The sequence below is a fragment of the Lepisosteus platostomus genome, unplaced genomic scaffold (assembly GCF_059453375.1).
Source record: "Lepisosteus platostomus isolate fLepPlt1 unplaced genomic scaffold, fLepPlt1.hap1 Scaffold_29_H1, whole genome shotgun sequence".
Taxonomy (NCBI): Eukaryota; Metazoa; Chordata; class Actinopteri; order Semionotiformes; family Lepisosteidae; genus Lepisosteus; species Lepisosteus platostomus.
Window position 1 is genome coordinate 160,793 of NW_028291657.1, and position 16,625 is coordinate 177,417.

Below are 16,625 nucleotides of genomic sequence, written 5' to 3' on the forward strand. Positions count from 1 at the left end.
AAGTTTGGTCAACCCCATGTAACTTAAGGGGCAGTAACAGAACACTTTTCAAAACGTGTTTTTCAGCCCGAAATTAACGCGTTTTTTCAGACATCAGGATCCTAATGTAACTGCAAGTCTCAGAAGAGCCCACACACTCTGCTCTTAACCCCAGTGTGCTGAAAGTGTCAAAACGTGTTTTTCAGCAGAAATAAACATGTTTCTGCAAGTTTGGTCAACCCCATGTAACTTAAGGGGCAGTAACAGAACACTTTTCAAAACGTGTTTTTCAGCCCGAAATTAACGCGTTTTTTCAGACATCAGAATCCTAATGTAACTGCAAGGCTCAGAAGAGCCCACACACTCTGCTCTTAACCCCAGTGTGCTGAAAGTGTCAAAACGTGTTTTTCAGCAGAAATAAACATGTTTCTGCAAGTTTGGTCACCCCCATGTAACTTATGGGGCAGTAACAGCACCCTTTTCAAAACGTGTTTTTCAGCCCGAAATAAACGCGTTTTTTCAGACATCAGGATCCTAATGTAACTGCAAGTCTCAGAAGAGCCCACACACTCTGCTCTTAACCCCAGTGTGCTGAAAGTGTCAAAACGTGTTTTTCAGCAGAAATAAACATGTTTCTGCAAGTTTGGTCACCCCCATGTAAGTTATGGGGCAGTAACAGCACACTTTTCAAAACGTGTTTTTCAGCCCGAAATAAACGCGTTTTTTCAGACATCAGAATCCTAATGTAACTGCAAGGCTCAGAAGAGCCTACACACTCTGCTCTTAACCCCAGTGTGCTGAAAGTTTCAAAACGTGTTTTTCAGCAGAAATAAACATGTTTCTGCAAGTTTGGTCACCCCCATGTAACTTATGGGGCAGTAACAGAACCCTTTTCAAAACGTGTTTTTCAGCCCGAAATAAACGCGTTTTTTCAGACATCAGAATCCTAATGTAACTGCAAGGCTCAGAAGAGCCTACACACTCTGCTCTTAACCCCAGTGTGCTGAAAATGTCAAAACGTGTTTTTCAGCAGAAATAAACATGTTTCTGCAAGTTTGGTCACCCCCATGTAAGTTATGGGGCAGTAACAGCACACTTTTCAAAACGTGTTTTTCAGCCCGAAATAAACGCGTTTTTTCAGACATCAGAATCCTAATGTAACTGCAAGGCTCAGAAGAGCCTACACACTCTGCTCTTAACCCCAGTGTGCTGAAAGTTTCAAAACGTGTTTTTCAGCAGAAATAAACATGTTTCTGCAAGTTTGGTCACCCCCATGTAAGTTATGGGGCAGTAACAGCACACTTTTCAAAACGTGTTTTTCAGCCCGAAATAAACGCGTTTTTTCAGACATCAGAATCCTAATGTAACTGCAAGGCTCAGAAGAGCCCACACACTCTGCTCTTAACCCCAGTGTGCTGAAAGTGTCAAAACGTGTTTTTCAGCAGAAATAAACATGTTTCTGCAAGTTTGGTCAACCCCATGTAACTTAAGGGGCAGTAACAGAACACTTTTCAAAACGTGTTTTTCAGCCCGAAATAAACGCGTTTTTTCAGACATCAGGATCCTAATGTAACTGCAAGTCTCAGAAGAGCCCACACACTCTGCTCTTAACCCCAGTGTGCTGAAAGTGTCAAAACGTGTTTTTCAGCAGAAATAAACATGTTTCTGCAAGTTTGGTCACCCCCATGTAAGTTATGGGGCAGTAACAGCACACTTTTCAAAACGTGTTTTTCAGCCCGAAATAAACGCGTTTTTTCAGACATCAGAATCCTAATGTAACTGCAAGGCTCAGAAGAGCCTACACACTCTGCTCTTAACCCCAGTGTGCTGAAAGTTTCAAAACGTGTTTTTCAGCAGAAATAAACATGTTTCTGCAAGTTTGGTCACCCCCATGTAAGTTATGGGGCAGTAACAGCACACTTTTCAAAACGTGTTTTTCAGCCCGAAATAAACACGTTTTTTCAGACTTCAGAATCCTAATGTAACTGCAAGGCTCAAAAGAGCCTACACACTCTGCTCTTAACCCCAGTGTGCTGAAAGTGTCAAAACGTGTTTTTCAGCAGAAATAAACATGTTTCTGCAAGTTTGGTCAACCCCATGTAACTTATGGGGCAGTAACAGAACACTTTTCAAAACGTGTTTTTCAGCCCGAAATAAACGCGTTTTTTCAGACATTAGGATCCTAAAGTAACTGCAAGGCTCAGAAGAGCCCACACACTCTGCTCTTAACCCCAGTGTGCTGAAAGTGTCAAAACGTGTTTTTCAGCAGAAATAAACATGTTTCTGCAAGTTTGGTCAACCCCATGTAACTTAAGGGGCAGTAACAGAACACTTTTCAAAACGTGTTTTTCAGCCCGAAATTAACGCGTTTTTTCAGACATCAGGATCCTAATGTAACTGCAAGTCTCAGAAGAGCCCACACACTCTGCTCTTAACCCCAGTGTGCTGAAAGTGTCAAAACGTGTTTTTCAGCAGAAATAAACATGTTTCTGCAAGTTTGGTCAACCCCATGTAACTTAAGGGGCAGTAACAGAACACTTTTCAAAACGTGTTTTTCAGCCCGAAATTAACGCGTTTTTTCAGACATCAGAATCCTAATGTAACTGCAAGGCTCAGAAGAGCCCACACACTCTGCTCTTAACCCCAGTGTGCTGAAAGTGTCAAAACGTGTTTTTCAGCAGAAATAAACATGTTTCTGCAAGTTTGGTCACCCCCATGTAACTTATGGGGCAGTAACAGCACCCTTTTCAAAACGTGTTTTTCAGCCCGAAATAAACGCGTTTTTTCAGACATCAGGATCCTAATGTAACTGCAAGTCTCAGAAGAGCCCACACACTCTGCTCTTAACCCCAGTGTGCTGAAAGTGTCAAAACGTGTTTTTCAGCAGAAATAAACATGTTTCTGCAAGTTTGGTCACCCCCATGTAAGTTATGGGGCAGTAACAGCACACTTTTCAAAACGTGTTTTTCAGCCCGAAATAAACGCGTTTTTTCAGACATCAGAATCCTAATGTAACTGCAAGGCTCAGAAGAGCCTACACACTCTGCTCTTAACCCCAGTGTGCTGAAAGTTTCAAAACGTGTTTTTCAGCAGAAATAAACATGTTTCTGCAAGTTTGGTCACCCCCATGTAAGTTATGGGGCAGTAACAGCACACTTTTCAAAACGTGTTTTTCAGCCCGAAATAAACACGTTTTTTCAGACATCAGAATCCTAATGTAACTGCAAGGCTCAGAAGAGCCCACACACTCTGCTCTTAACCCCAGTGTGCTGAAAGTGTCAAAACGTGTTTTTCAGCAGAAATTAACATGTTTCTGCAAGTTTGGTCAACCCCATGTAACTTATGGGGCAGTAACAGAACACTTTTCAAAACGTGTTTTTCAGCCCGAAATAAACGCGTTTTTTCAGACATCAGGATCCTAATGTAACTGCAAGTCTCAGAAGAGCCCACACACTCTGCTCTTAACCCCAGTGTGCTGAAAGTGTCAAAACGTGTTTTTCAGCAGAAATAAACATGTTTCTGCAAGTTTGGTCAACCCCATGTAACTTATGGGGCAGTAACAGAACCCTTTTCAAAACGTGTTTTTCAGCCCGAAATAAACGCGTTTTTTCAGACATCAGAATCCTAATGTAACTGCAAGGCTCAGAAGAGCCTACACACTCTGCTCTTAACCCCAGTGTGCTGAAAATGTCAAAACGTGTTTTTCAGCAGAAATAAACATGTTTCTGCAAGTTTGGTCACCCCCATGTAAGTTATGGGGCAGTAACAGCACACTTTTCAAAACGTGTTTTTCAGCCCGAAATAAACGCGTTTTTTCAGACATCAGAATCCTAATGTAACTGCAAGGCTCAGAAGAGCCTACACACTCTGCTCTTAACCCCAGTGTGCTGAAAGTTTCAAAACGTGTTTTTCAGCAGAAATAAACATGTTTCTGCAAGTTTGGTCACCCCCATGTAAGTTATGGGGCAGTAACAGCACACTTTTCAAAACGTGTTTTTCAGCCCGAAATAAACACGTTTTTTCAGACTTCAGAATCCTAATGTAACTGCAAGGCTCAGAAGAGCCTACACACTCTGCTCTTAACCCCAGTGTGCTGAAAGTTTCAAAACGTGTTTTTCAGCAGAAATAAACATGTTTCTGCAAGTTTAGTCACCCCCATGTAACTTATGGGGCAGTAACAGCACACTTTTCAAAACGTGTTTTTCAGCCCGAAATAAACGCGTTTTTTCAGACATCAGAATCCTAATGTAACTGCAAGGCTCAGAAGAGCCCACACACTCTGCTCTTAACCCCAGTGTGCTGAAAGTGTCAAAACGTGTTTTTCAGCAGAAATAAACATGTTTCTGCAAGTTTGGTCAACCCCATGTAACTTAAGGGGCAGTAACAGAACACTTTTCAAAACGTGTTTTTCAGCCCGAAATTAACGCGTTTTTTCAGACATCAGAATCCTAATGTAACTGCAAGGCTCAGAAGAGCCCACACACTCTGCTCTTAACCCCAGTGTGCTGAAAGTGTCAAAACGTGTTTTTCAGCAGAAATAAACATGTTTCTGCAAGTTTGGTCACCCCCATGTAACTTATAGGGCAGTAACAGCACCTTTTCAAAACGTGTTTTTCAGCCCGAAATAAACGCGTTTTTTCAGACATCAGAATCCTAATGTAACTGCAAGGCTCAGAAGAGTCCACACACTCTGCTCTTAACCCCAGTGTGCTGAAAGTTTCAAAACGTGTTTTTCAGCAGAAATAAACATGTTTCTGCAAGTTTGGTCACACCCATGTAACTTATGGGGCAGTAACAGCACCCTTTTCAAAACGTGTTTTTCAGCCCGAAATAAACGCGTTTTTTCAGACATCAGAATCCTAATGTAACTGCAAGGCTCAGAAGAGCCCACACACTCTGCTCTTAACCCCAGTGTGCTGAAAGTGTCAAAACGTGTTTTTCAGCAGAAATAAACATGTTTCTGCAAGTTTGGTCAACCCCATGTAACTTATGGGGCAGTAACAGAACACTTTTCAAAACGTGTTTTTCAGCCCGAAATAAACGCGTTTTTTCAGACATTAGGATCCTAAAGTAACTGCAAGGCTCAGAAGAGCCCACACACTCTGCTCTTAACCCCAGTGTGCTGAAAGTGTCAAAACGTGTTTTTCAGCAGAAATAAACATGTTTCTGCAAGTTTGGTCACCCCCATGTAACTTATGGGGCAGTAACAGCACCCTTTTCAAAACGTGTTTTTCAGCCCGAAATAAACGCGTTTTTTCAGACATCAGAATCCTAATGTAACTGCAAGGCTCAGAAGAGCCCACACACTCTGCTCTTAACCCCAGTGTGCTGAAAGTGTCAAAACGTGTTTTTCAGCAGAAATAAACATGTTTCTGCAAGTTTGGTCACCCCCATGTAAGTTATGGGGCAGTAACAGAACACTTTTCAAAACGTGTTTTTCAGCCCGAAATAAACGCGTTTTTTCAGACATCAGAATCCTAATGTAACTGCAAGGCTCAGAAGAGCCTACACACTCTGCTCTTAACCCCAGTGTGCTGAAAGTTTCAAAACGTGTTTTTCAGCAGAAATAAACATGTTTCTGCAAGTTTGGTCACCCCCATGTAACTTATGGGGCAGTAACAGAACACTTTTCAAAACGTGTTTTTCAGCCCGAAATAAACGCGTTTTTTCAGACATCAGAATCCTAATGTAACTGCAAGGCTCAGAAGAGCCTACACACTCTGCTCTTAACCCCAGTGTGCTGAAAGTTTCAAAACGTGTTTTTCAGCAGAAATAAACATGTTTCTGCAAGTTTGGTCACCCCCATGTAAGTTATGGGGCAGTAACAGCACACTTTTCAAAACGTGTTTTTCAGCCCGAAATAAACACGTTTTTTCAGACTTCAGAATCCTAATGTAACTGCAAGGCTCAGAAGAGCCTACACACTCTGCTCTTAACCCCAGTGTGCTGAAAGTTTCAAAACGTGTTTTTCAGCAGAAATAAACATGTTTCTGCAAGTTTGGTCACCCCCATGTAAGTTATGGGGCAGTAACAGCACACTTTTCAAAACGTGTTTTTCAGCCCGAAATAAACACGTTTTTTCAGACTTCAGAATCCTAATGTAACTGCAAGGCTCAGAAGAGCCTACACACTCTGCTCTTAACCCCAGTGTGCTGAAAGTTTCAAAACGTGTTTTTCAGCAGAAATAAACATGTTTCTGCAAGTTTAGTCACCCCCATGTAACTTATGGGGCAGTAACAGCACACTTTTCAAAACGTGTTTTTCAGCCCGAAATAAACGCGTTTTTTCAGACATCAGAATCCTAATGTAACTGCAAGGCTCAGAAGAGTCCACACACTCTGCTCTTAACCCCAGTGTGCTGAAAGTTTCAAAACGTGTTTTTCAGCAGAAATAAACATGTTTCTGCAAGTTTGGTCAACCCCATGTAACTTAAGGGGCAGTAACAGAACACTTTTCAAAACGTGTTTTTCAGCCCGAAATTAACGCGTTTTTTCAGACATCAGGATCCTAATGTAACTGCAAGGCTCAGAAGAGCCTACACACTCTGCTCTTAACCCCAGTGTGCTGAAAATGTCAAAACGTGTTTTTCAGCAGAAATAAACATGTTTCTGCAAGTTTGGTCACCCCCATGTAAGTTATGGGGCAGTAACAGCACACTTTTCAAAACGTGTTTTTCAGCCCGAAATAAACGCGTTTTTTCAGACATCAGAATCCTAATGTAACTGCAAGGCTCAGAAGAGCCTACACACTCTGCTCTTAACCCCAGTGTGCTGAAAGTTTCAAAACGTGTTTTTCAGCAGAAATAAACATGTTTCAGCAAGTTTGGTCACCCCCATGTAAGTTATGGGGCAGTAACAGCACACTTTTCAAAACGTGTTTTTCAGCCCGAAATAAACACGTTTTTTCAGACTTCAGAATCCTAATGTAACTGCAAGGCTCAGAAGAGCCTACACACTCTGCTCTTAACCCCAGTGTGCTGAAAGTTTCAAAACGTGTTTTTCATCAGAAATAAACATGTTTCTGCAAGTTTAGTCACCCCCATGTAACTTATGGGGCAGTAACAGCACACTTTTCAAAACGTGTTTTTCAGCCCGAAATAAACGCGTTTTTTCAGACATCAGAATCCTAATGTAACTGCAAGGCTCAGAAGAGCCCACACACTCTGCTCTTAACCCCAGTGTGCTGAAAGTGTCAAAACGTGTTTTTCAGCAGAAATAAACATGTTTCTGCAAGTTTGGTCAACCCCATGTAACTTAAGGGGCAGTAACAGAACACTTTTCAAAACGTGTTTTTCAGCCCGAAATTAACGCGTTTTTTCAGACATCAGAATCCTAATGTAACTGCAAGGCTCAGAAGAGCCCACACACTCTGCTCTTAACCCCAGTGTGCTGAAAGTGTCAAAACGTGTTTTTCAGCAGAAATAAACATGTTTCTGCAAGTTTGGTCACCCCCATGTAACTTATAGGGCAGTAACAGCACCTTTTCAAAACGTGTTTTTCAGCCCGAAATAAACGCGTTTTTTCAGACATCAGAATCCTAATGTAACTGCAAGGCTCAGAAGAGCCCACACACTCTGCTCTTAACCCCAGTGTGCTGAAAGTGTCAAAACGTGTTTTTCAGCAGAAATAAACATGTTTCTGCAAGTTTGGTCACCCCCATGTAACTTATGGGGCAGTAACAGCACCCTTTTCAAAACGTGTTTTTCAGCCCGAAATAAACGCGTTTTTTCAGACATCAGGATCCTAATGTAACTGCAAGTCTCAGAAGAGCCCACACACTCTGCTCTTAACCCCAGTGTGCTGAAAGTGTCAAAACGTGTTTTTCAGCAGAAATAAACATGTTTCTGCAAGTTTGGTCACCCCCATGTAAGTTATGGGGCAGTAACAGCACACTTTTCAAAACGTGTTTTTCAGCCCGAAATAAACGCGTTTTTTCAGACATCAGAATCCTAATGTAACTGCAAGGCTCAGAAGAGCCTACACACTCTGCTCTTAACCCCAGTGTGCTGAAAGTTTCAAAACGTGTTTTTCAGCAGAAATAAACATGTTTCTGCAAGTTTGGTCACCCCCATGTAAGTTATGGGGCAGTAACAGCACACTTTTCAAAACGTGTTTTTCAGCCCGAAATAAACACGTTTTTTCAGACATCAGAATCCTAATGTAACTGCAAGGCTCAGAAGAGCCCACACACTCTGCTCTTAACCCCAGTGTGCTGAAAGTGTCAAAACGTGTTTTTCAGCAGAAATAAACATGTTTCTGCAAGTTTGGTCACCCCCATGTAACTTATAGGGCAGTAACAGCACCTTTTCAAAACGTGTTTTTCAGCCCGAAATAAACGCGTTTTTTCAGACATCAGAATCCTAATGTAACTGCAAGGCTCAGAAGAGTCCACACACTCTGCTCTTAACCCCAGTGTGCTGAAAGTTTCAAAACGTGTTTTTCAGCAGAAATAAACATGTTTCTGCAAGTTTGGTCACACCCATGTAACTTATGGGGCAGTAACAGCACCCTTTTCAAAACGTGTTTTTCAGCCCGAAATAAACGCGTTTTTTCAGACATCAGAATCCTAATGTAACTGCAAGGCTCAGAAGAGCCCACACACTCTGCTCTTAACCCCAGTGTGCTGAAAGTGTCAAAACGTGTTTTTCAGCAGAAATAAACATGTTTCTGCAAGTTTGGTCAACCCCATGTAACTTATGGGGCAGTAACAGAACACTTTTCAAAACGTGTTTTTCAGCCCGAAATAAACGCGTTTTTTCAGACATTAGGATCCTAAAGTAACTGCAAGGCTCAGAAGAGCCCACACACTCTGCTCTTAACCCCAGTGTGCTGAAAGTGTCAAAACGTGTTTTTCAGCAGAAATAAACATGTTTCTGCAAGTTTGGTCACCCCCATGTAACTTATGGGGCAGTAACAGCACCCTTTTCAAAACGTGTTTTTCAGCCCGAAATAAACGCGTTTTTTCAGACATCAGAATCCTAATGTAACTGCAAGGCTCAGAAGAGCCCACACACTCTGCTCTTAACCCCAGTGTGCTGAAAGTGTCAAAACGTGTTTTTCAGCAGAAATAAACATGTTTCTGCAAGTTTGGTCACCCCCATGTAACTTATAGGGCAGTAACAGCACCTTTTCAAAACGTGTTTTTCAGCCCGAAATAAACGCGTTTTTTCAGACATCAGAATCCTAATGTAACTGCAAGGCTCAGAAGAGTCCACACACTCTGCTCTTAACCCCAGTGTGCTGAAAGTTTCAAAACGTGTTTTTCAGCAGAAATAAACATGTTTCTGCAAGTTTGGTCACACCCATGTAACTTATGGGGCAGTAACAGCACCCTTTTCAAAACGTGTTTTTCAGCCCGAAATAAACGCGTTTTTTCAGACATCAGAATCCTAATGTAACTGCAAGGCTCAGAAGAGCCCACACACTCTGCTCTTAACCCCAGTGTGCTGAAAGTGTCAAAACGTGTTTTTCAGCAGAAATAAACATGTTTCTGCAAGTTTGGTCAACCCCATGTAACTTATGGGGCAGTAACAGAACACTTTTCAAAACGTGTTTTTCAGCCCGAAATAAACGCGTTTTTTCAGACATTAGGATCCTAAAGTAACTGCAAGGCTCAGAAGAGCCCACACACTCTGCTCTTAACCCCAGTGTGCTGAAAGTGTCAAAACGTGTTTTTCAGCAGAAATAAACATGTTTCTGCAAGTTTGGTCACCCCCATGTAACTTATGGGGCAGTAACAGCACCCTTTTCAAAACGTGTTTTTCAGCCCGAAATAAACGCGTTTTTTCAGACATCAGAATCCTAATGTAACTGCAAGGCTCAGAAGAGCCCACACACTCTGCTCTTAACCCCAGTGTGCTGAAAGTGTCAAAACGTGTTTTTCAGCAGAAATAAACATGTTTCTGCAAGTTTGGTCACCCCCATGTAAGTTATGGGGCAGTAACAGAACACTTTTCAAAACGTGTTTTTCAGCCCGAAATAAACGCGTTTTTTCAGACATCAGAATCCTAATGTAACTGCAAGGCTCTGAAGAGCCTACACACTCTGCTCTTAACCCCAGTGTGCTGAAAGTTTCAAAACGTGTTTTTCAGCAGAAATAAACATGTTTCTGCAAGTTTGGTCACCCCCATGTAACTTATGGGGCAGTAACAGAACACTTTTCAAAACGTGTTTTTCAGCCCGAAATAAACGCGTTTTTTCAGACATCAGAATCCTAATGTAACTGCAAGGCTCAGAAGAGCCTACACACTCTGCTCTTAACCCCAGTGTGCTGAAAGTTTCAAAACGTGTTTTTCAGCAGAAATAAACATGTTTCTGCAAGTTTGGTCACCCCCATGTAAGTTATGGGGCAGTAACAGCACACTTTTCAAAACGTGTTTTTCAGCCCGAAATAAACACGTTTTTTCAGACTTCAGAATCCTAATGTAACTGCAAGGCTCAGAAGAGCCTACACACTCTGCTCTTAACCCCAGTGTGCTGAAAGTTTCAAAACGTGTTTTTCAGCAGAAATAAACATGTTTCTGCAAGTTTGGTCACCCCCATGTAAGTTATGGGGCAGTAACAGCACACTTTTCAAAACGTGTTTTTCAGCCCGAAATAAACACGTTTTTTCAGACTTCAGAATCCTAATGTAACTGCAAGGCTCAGAAGAGCCTACACACTCTGCTCTTAACCCCAGTGTGCTGAAAGTTTCAAAACGTGTTTTTCAGCAGAAATAAACATGTTTCTGCAAGTTTAGTCACCCCCATGTAACTTATGGGGCAGTAACAGCACACTTTTCAAAACGTGTTTTTCAGCCCGAAATAAACGCGTTTTTTCAGACATCAGAATCCTAATGTAACTGCAAGGCTCAGAAGAGTCCACACACTCTGCTCTTAACCCCAGTGTGCTGAAAGTTTCAAAACGTGTTTTTCAGCAGAAATAAACATGTTTCTGCAAGTTTGGTCAACCCCATGTAACTTAAGGGGCAGTAACAGAACACTTTTCAAAACGTGTTTTTCAGCCCGAAATTAACGCGTTTTTTCAGACATCAGGATCCTAATGTAACTGCAAGGCTCAGAAGAGCCTACACACTCTGCTCTTAACCCCAGTGTGCTGAAAATGTCAAAACGTGTTTTTCAGCAGAAATAAACATGTTTCTGCAAGTTTGGTCACCCCCATGTAAGTTATGGGGCAGTAACAGCACACTTTTCAAAACGTGTTTTTCAGCCCGAAATAAACGCGTTTTTTCAGACATCAGAATCCTAATGTAACTGCAAGGCTCAGAAGAGCCTACACACTCTGCTCTTAACCCCAGTGTGCTGAAAGTTTCAAAACGTGTTTTTCAGCAGAAATAAACATGTTTCAGCAAGTTTGGTCACCCCCATGTAAGTTATGGGGCAGTAACAGCACACTTTTCAAAACGTGTTTTTCAGCCCGAAATAAACACGTTTTTTCAGACTTCAGAATCCTAATGTAACTGCAAGGCTCAGAAGAGCCTACACACTCTGCTCTTAACCCCAGTGTGCTGAAAGTTTCAAAACGTGTTTTTCATCAGAAATAAACATGTTTCTGCAAGTTTAGTCACCCCCATGTAACTTATGGGGCAGTAACAGCACACTTTTCAAAACGTGTTTTTCAGCCCGAAATAAACGCGTTTTTTCAGACATCAGAATCCTAATGTAACTGCAAGGCTCAGAAGAGCCCACACACTCTGCTCTTAACCCCAGTGTGCTGAAAGTGTCAAAACGTGTTTTTCAGCAGAAATAAACATGTTTCTGCAAGTTTGGTCAACCCCATGTAACTTAAGGGGCAGTAACAGAACACTTTTCAAAACGTGTTTTTCAGCCCGAAATTAACGCGTTTTTTCAGACATCAGAATCCTAATGTAACTGCAAGGCTCAGAAGAGCCCACACACTCTGCTCTTAACCCCAGTGTGCTGAAAGTGTCAAAACGTGTTTTTCAGCAGAAATAAACATGTTTCTGCAAGTTTGGTCACCCCCATGTAACTTATAGGGCAGTAACAGCACCTTTTCAAAACGTGTTTTTCAGCCCGAAATAAACGCGTTTTTTCAGACATCAGAATCCTAATGTAACTGCAAGGCTCAGAAGAGCCCACACACTCTGCTCTTAACCCCAGTGTGCTGAAAGTGTCAAAACGTGTTTTTCAGCAGAAATAAACATGTTTCTGCAAGTTTGGTCACCCCCATGTAACTTATGGGGCAGTAACAGCACCCTTTTCAAAACGTGTTTTTCAGCCCGAAATAAACGCGTTTTTTCAGACATCAGGATCCTAATGTAACTGCAAGTCTCAGAAGAGCCCACACACTCTGCTCTTAACCCCAGTGTGCTGAAAGTGTCAAAACGTGTTTTTCAGCAGAAATAAACATGTTTCTGCAAGTTTGGTCACCCCCATGTAAGTTATGGGGCAGTAACAGCACACTTTTCAAAACGTGTTTTTCAGCCCGAAATAAACGCGTTTTTTCAGACATCAGAATCCTAATGTAACTGCAAGGCTCAGAAGAGCCTACACACTCTGCTCTTAACCCCAGTGTGCTGAAAGTTTCAAAACGTGTTTTTCAGCAGAAATAAACATGTTTCTGCAAGTTTGGTCACCCCCATGTAAGTTATGGGGCAGTAACAGCACACTTTTCAAAACGTGTTTTTCAGCCCGAAATAAACACGTTTTTTCAGACATCAGAATCCTAATGTAACTGCAAGGCTCAGAAGAGCCCACACACTCTGCTCTTAACCCCAGTGTGCTGAAAGTGTCAAAACGTGTTTTTCAGCAGAAATAAACATGTTTCTGCAAGTTTGGTCAACCCCATGTAACTTATGGGGCAGTAACAGAACACTTTTCAAAACGTGTTTTTCAGCCCGAAATAAACGCGTTTTTTCAGACATCAGGATCCTAATGTAACTGCAAGTCTCAGAAGAGCCCACACACTCTGCTCTTAACCCCAGTGTGCTGAAAGTGTCAAAACGTGTTTTTCAGCAGAAATAAACATGTTTCTGCAAGTTTGGTCAACCCCATGTAACTTATGGGGCAGTAACAGAACCCTTTTCAAAACGTGTTTTTCAGCCCGAAATAAACGCGTTTTTTCAGACATCAGAATCCTAATGTAACTGCAAGGCTCAGAAGAGCCTACACACTCTGCTCTTAACCCCAGTGTGCTGAAAATGTCAAAACGTGTTTTTCAGCAGAAATAAACATGTTTCTGCAAGTTTGGTCACCCCCATGTAAGTTATGGGGCAGTAACAGCACACTTTTCAAAACGTGTTTTTCAGCCCGAAATAAACGCGTTTTTTCAGACATCAGAATCCTAATGTAACTGCAAGGCTCAGAAGAGCCTACACACTCTGCTCTTAACCCCAGTGTGCTGAAAGTTTCAAAACGTGTTTTTCAGCAGAAATAAACATGTTTCTGCAAGTTTGGTCACCCCCATGTAAGTTATGGGGCAGTAACAGCACACTTTTCAAAACGTGTTTTTCAGCCCGAAATAAACACGTTTTTTCAGACTTCAGAATCCTAATGTAACTGCAAGGCTCAGAAGAGCCTACACACTCTGCTCTTAACCCCAGTGTGCTGAAAGTTTCAAAACGTGTTTTTCATCAGAAATAAACATGTTTCTGCAAGTTTGGTCAACCCCATGTAACTTAAGGGGCAGTAACAGAACACTTTTCAAAACGTGTTTTTCAGCCCGAAATTAACGCGTTTTTTCAGACATCAGAATCCTAATGTAACTGCAAGGCTCAGAAGAGCCCACACACTCTGCTCTTAACCCCAGTGTGCTGAAAGTGTCAAAACGTGTTTTTCAGCAGAAATAAACATGTTTCTGCAAGTTTGGTCACCCCCATGTAACTTATAGGGCAGTAACAGCACCTTTTCAAAACGTGTTTTTCAGCCCGAAATAAACGCGTTTTTTCAGACATCAGAATCCTAATGTAACTGCAAGGCTCAGAAGAGCCCACACACTCTGCTCTTAACCCCAGTGTGCTGAAAGTGTCAAAACGTGTTTTTCAGCAGAAATAAACATGTTTCTGCAAGTTTGGTCACCCCCATGTAAGTTATGGGGCAGTAACAGAACACTTTTCAAAACGTGTTTTTCAGCCCGAAATAAACGCGTTTTTTCAGACATCAGAATCCTAATGTAACTGCAAGGCTCAGAAGAGCCTACACACTCTGCTCTTAACCCCAGTGTGCTGAAAGTTTCAAAACGTGTTTTTCAGCAGAAATAAACATGTTTCTGCAAGTTTGGTCACCCCCATGTAAGTTATGGGGCAGTAACAGCACACTTTTCAAAACGTGTTTTTCAGCCCGAAATAAACACGTTTTTTCAGACTTCAGAATCCTAATGTAACTGCAAGGCTCAGAAGAGCCTACACACTCTGCTCTTAATCCCAGTGTGCTGAAAGTTTCAAAACGTGTTTTTCAGCAGAAATAAACATGTTTCTGCAAGTTTGGTCACACCCATGTAACTTATGGGGCAGTAACAGCACCCTTTTCAAAACGTGTTTTTCAGCCCGAAATAAACGCGTTTTTTCAGACATCAGAATCCTAATGTAACTGCAAGGCTCAGAAGAGCCCACACACTCTGCTCTTAACCCCAGTGTGCTGAAAGTGTCAAAACGTGTTTTTCAGCAGAAATAAACATGTTTCTGCAAGTTTGGTCAACCCCATGTAACTTATGGGGCAGTAACAGAACACTTTTCAAAACGTGTTTTTCAGCCCGAAATAAACGCGTTTTTTCAGACATTAGGATCCTAAAGTAACTGCAAGGCTCAGAAGAGCCCACACACTCTGCTCTTAACCCCAGTGTGCTGAAAGTGTCAAAACGTGTTTTTCAGCAGAAATAAACATGTTTCTGCAAGTTTGGTCAACCCCATGTAACTTATGGGGCAGTAACAGAACCCTTTTCAAAACGTGTTTTTCAGCCCGAAATAAACGCGTTTTTTCAGACATCAGAATCCTAATGTAACTGCAAGGCTCAGAAGAGCCTACACACTCTGCTCTTAACCCCAGTGTTCTGAAAATGTCAAAACGTGTTTTTCAGCAGAAATAAACATGTTTCTGCAAGTTTGGTCACCCCCATGTAAGTTATGGGGCAGTAACAGCACACTTTTCAAAACGTGTTTTTCAGCCCGAAATAAACGCGTTTTTTCAGACATCAGAATCCTAATGTAACTGCAAGGCTCAGAAGAGCCTACACACTCTGCTCTTAACCCCAGTGTGCTGAAAGTTTCAAAACGTGTTTTTCAGCAGAAATAAACATGTTTCTGCAAGTTTGGTCACCCCCATGTAAGTTATGGGGCAGTAACAGCACACTTTTCAAAACGTGTTTTTCAGCCCGAAATAAACACGTTTTTTCAGACTTCAGAATCCTAATGTAACTGCAAGGCTCAGAAGAGTCCACACACTCTGCTCTTAACCCCAGTGTGCAGAAAGTTTCAAAACGTGTTTTTCAGCAGAAATAAACATGTTTCTGCAAGTTTGGTCACCCCCATGTAACTTATGGGGCAGTAACAGCACACTTTTCAAAACGTGTTTTTCAGCCCGAAATAAACGCGTTTTTTCAGACATCAGAATCCTAATGTAACTGCAAGGCTCAGAAGAGCCTACACACTCTGCTCTTAACCCCAGTGTGCTGAAAGTTTCAAAACGTGTTTTTCAGCAGAAATAAACATGTTTCTGCAAGTTTGGTCACCCCCATGTAACTTATGGGGCAGTAACAGCACACTTTTCAAAACGTGTTTTTCAGCCCGAAATAAACGCGTTTTTTCAGACATCAGAATCCTAATGTAACTGCAAGGCTCAGAAGAGCCCACACACTCTGCTCTTAACCCCAGTGTGCTGAAAGTGTCAAAACGTGTTTTTCAGCAGAAATAAACATGTTTCTGCAAGTTTGGTCAACCCCATGTAACTTATGGGGCAGTAACAGAACACTTTTCAAAACGTGTTTTTCAGCCCGAAATAAACGCGTTTTTTCAGACATCAGGATCCTAATGTAACTGCAAGTCTCAGAAGAGCCCACACACTCTGCTCTTAACCCCAGTGTGCTGAAAGTGTCAAAACGTGTTTTTCAGCAGAAATAAACATGTTTCTGCAAGTTTGGTCAACCCCATGTAACTTATGGGGCAGTAACAGAACCCTTTTCAAAACGTGTTTTTCAGCCCGAAATAAACGCGTTTTTTCAGACATCAGAATCCTAATGTAACTGCAAGGCTCAGAAGAGCCTACACACTCTGCTCTAAACCCCAGTGTGCTGAAAATGTCAAAACGTGTTTTTCAGCAGAAATAAACATGTTTCTGCAAGTTTGGTCACCCCCATGTAAGTTATGGGGCAGTAACAGCACACTTTTCAAAACGTGTTTTTCAGCCCGAAATAAACGCGTTTTTTCAGACATCAGAATCCTAATGTAACTGCAAGGCTCAGAAGAGCCTACACACTCTGCTCTTAACCCCAGTGTGCTGAAAGTTTCAAAACGTGTTTTTCAGCAGAAATAAACATGTTTCTGCAAGTTTGGTTACCCCCATGTAAGTTATGGGGCAGTAACAGCACACTTTTCAAAACGTGTTTTTCAGCCCGAAATAAACGCGTTTTTTCAGACTTCAGAATCCTAATGTAACTGCAAGGCTCAGAAGAGCCTACACACTCTGCTCTTAACCC